The sequence below is a fragment of the Grampus griseus genome, assembly GCF_964374135.1.
Source record: "Grampus griseus genome assembly, chromosome: 10".
Classification (NCBI taxonomy): domain Eukaryota; kingdom Metazoa; phylum Chordata; class Mammalia; order Artiodactyla; family Delphinidae; genus Grampus; species Grampus griseus.
The window spans coordinates 37,379,829-37,383,241 of NC_139004.1; the positions used below are offsets into that span (position 1 = coordinate 37,379,829).

Genomic DNA, 3,413 nt, shown 5'->3' on the forward strand with positions numbered 1-3,413 from the left:
TAGGCTTATTTCTAGTTAAACCAAGTTTAGTTTGCATATGAATAAATAACTGATATATAGGCCTCTTAGTGATGGAAGCAAGGAAGGAAGGAAGTGTTATCACTGATTGATTGAGTCACTCATCCATTCATTCATTCATTCATTCATTCTTTCAGTAAGAATTGATTGAGCACCTTTGTAGTGCTGAGCACTGGGCAAAGTCCTGAGGATGCAGAGGAAAACCTGAGGAGGGCTCCGTCCTAAAGGTGCTCACAGTTTATTGAGGAAAGCAGACAAAAAAACAATTTCCGCAGGTGCGAGGACTGCCCATACTGCCGTATCATGGAGAGCCCACCGCATTTCCAACCCCCCTTCTCTCTGGCCACCTAGTCATTTTCCCAGCCTCCTGTGCAGCTAGGGGTGGGCATATAACTGGTTTGGGCCAATAAAACGTAAGAGAGATCTGCTGAGAAGTGTCTGGGAAATCTCTTCAGATTAAAGGTGAAGCCACAAAAGATACCATCACTCTGCCTTTGAATAGAATTGTGATGATGGCACAGTGGGTTCTGTGGCAGCCACCTTGTGATCATGAGGTGATGAGCACCAGCATAAAGCTGGTCCCTGTTGGCTTCATCGAGCTGCTGCACCAAACCTGGAATTACACCTACCTTCAGGGACTCCTGGTTGAATTAGATAATTGCATGTTATTATTGTGTAAGCCAGAAGTTCTCAGCTGGAGGTGATGACATCCAGGGGACCTTTGGCAATGTCTGGAGACATTTTTGGTTTTCACCATGGGAAGGGGGTTACTTCTGGCATCTAGTGAGTAAAGGCCAGGGATGGTGCTAAACATTCCACAATGCATAGGACAGTCTACACAACAAATAATTATCCAAAATGTCAATAGAGCCACGGTGAGAAACCCTAGTGTAAGCCATTATTGACCAAGTGCTTTCTTTTTTGATACAGGGAGAGGGAGAGCCTGGCCAGAGCGACAGGAGGGGGAGATAGGAGGAGGGGCAATGTCTACCTTAGGACATAGGAAAGAGGAGTGCAGGGAATTATTCCAGCTGGCTTCACTCACACTGTTAGGCTTGGAGCAAGTTCCATGAGAGAGTTGTGGACCCCAGTCCCTCAGGTGAGACCCCACTGTGGGCTCCTCTAGACCTAACCCTGCCTGTACCCAAGTGCCAACTCTGTGCCCCAGGCTAAGTGCTCATGTGGATCGCCTCCCCAAAATTTCCCAGTGATTCTGAATGGTCAGTATCATTTATTGCTGATGAAATAAAATTTCATATTCTAAGGCAAATCAAGGAAAATTTAAACATAAATAATTTTCTCTGTCCTTTGGCTGCCTCTCTCCTCTCTGCTGTGCATTACATGTCAGCATTATGCATCGACCAAACCTCCCCACTAACAGAAATACCTGCTCAACCATAAGGAGCAACTTTCTCCACTCCTTAAACTCTAACATTCCTTCTTAATCTTGTATCTTAACCATGACCCATGACCCACTACTCGCTTTGTGTCACCTGTCAATAATATGTCACTTAATGTACAGCCCTCTGTCTCAAAACCTTATATAACTGTGCTTTGACCTCTAATGGGCAGAACAGTCCCCAGAGCTTTCTGAGTGGCTGTTCCCGGGTTATAATCCTCAATTTGGCTCAAATAAAAATTTCCATTTCTTCCCTAGACTGGTTAATTTTTTCGTTGACATTCCCATTGTACAGCTGTGAAAACTGAGGTGCAGAACAATGGGGTCCCATGGTTAATGACATGTTTTGGAGATTGACTAACAGGTTTTTTTAATCGGCCATTTAGCATTGTCCCTTAAGCATCTTAGTTTATCATTTTGTTTTGTTTTGTTTGTTTGTTTGTTTCCCAAGTCAAAAGAGCTTTTATTCATTTTTAAAATATCACAAATGAGTCTGGCCTCTTGCAGTTTCTGTAGCTGGATCACTCAGATCTTAGTCTTCAGCCTGCTGAACTGTTTCTTTTTCAGAAACATAAATACCATCCCAAATTTTTCTGATATCCTTGTTTTTAACTGTTATGGCTTGCTGAATCAAAGCAGCCAAGTCTGACACAAGTTCAGTGTTGTTTCCTTCAAGAATCAACGCATCTTTCTGGGCTTGAGATACTGAACAAGCAACGCCTGGCCTCATCCGAACCCTGCGGATATATTTTTCACCCAAAAAATTCCGGATTTCAACAAGAGAAGCATTCTCCTGAATAATAACGTTGATGGGGAAGTAAGCGTACACAGACCTCATCTTGCAACGGAAGCCCAGTGTAACACCCTTGATCATGCTCTGTACATGGCTACAGATAGTGCAAACAGTCACCAGTTCCTTTCTAATCCCCCACCATTTGTCAACCGGAGCCTCTTTTTCTTTCCAAGGAGACTAAGTTCTACATTGATGTGATTGAAGTCCCTCTGCAGGGTACCTCTGGGGCCCTTCACAATAACTGTGCATCCCTTCAGAGTAATGTTGACATTTTCTGGAATGTCGACAGTCTGATTGCTGAGAATGGTCTTCATTCTCACAGTAGATACAGCAAAAAGCTATTTTATCATTTTGATCATCACTTTCCAGATCTGTAAAACAACACTATCTACTTTATAAACACTCTTATGGGGTAAAAATAAATAATGCATGTAAAGGGCCTGACATGTGGTAAACATTTCACAAATGGCTGTTGTTGTCCCTACTATTTCTTAGTATGCCCACTGGGGCTAAGGAGCTGGGGCTGCAGTGCAAATGTCAAAGCCAGGCCATCGTCACAGTCGCCTGAGTCACCCACTTGCAGTGGGGACCCAGAAACAACTGAGGGAGGGGAGATTCTGGGAGCCACTGGGGAGACAGAAAAAGTCATTGAGATAGGCGAGTGTGAATGCAGACTGAGATTCATTGAGTACTTTAGGCACAAGACCTAAATACAGTTATTTTGCACAGGAACCAAAAGACTTTTTTTTGGCCACGCCACACGGCTTATGGGATCTTAGCTCCCTGGCGAGGGATTGAACCCTGGGGCCCTTGGCAGTGAAAGTACTGAGTCCTAACCACTGGACTGCCAGGGAGTTCCCCCAAAAGACTATTCTGAGACTACCTTCTGGCCGGGGGACTTTGGTCCTTGGTCCTTACCTGGCTTGGGAAAGAGTGAGGTCACAGTCTTTCAGGTATGTCTCACCAAGGAGAAGGAAGGAGACATCGCCCCAGGAAACTTGGAGGGTTGGAGTCCAAACACAGATGGGGGGTGGACCTTGCATTGGTTGATTCCTGGTAGAGGGTGTGGCCCTGGGAAGGAGCGTGCTTCACACGCTTGCTCTTTGTTCCTGGGAGTCACCAAAGGCACGTGTGCTCCATTCCCATGACGCAAAATCTCTTGCCAGGTTGTGGGCAGATTTCTGGGAATTGAGACTCCAAACA

General features: G+C 45.0%; 1 pseudogene across 1 annotated transcript; it reads right to left on the reverse strand.

Annotated features, from left to right (window-relative positions):
- Nucleotides 1–1,949: 1,949 nt before the first annotated feature.
- Nucleotides 1,950–2,539, reverse strand: LOC309828234 (large ribosomal subunit protein uL6-like; annotated as a pseudogene). The gene has a single exon. The product of its transcript is annotated as a large ribosomal subunit protein uL6-like (transcript).
- Between the last annotated feature and the right edge of the window lie 874 nt (nucleotides 2,540–3,413).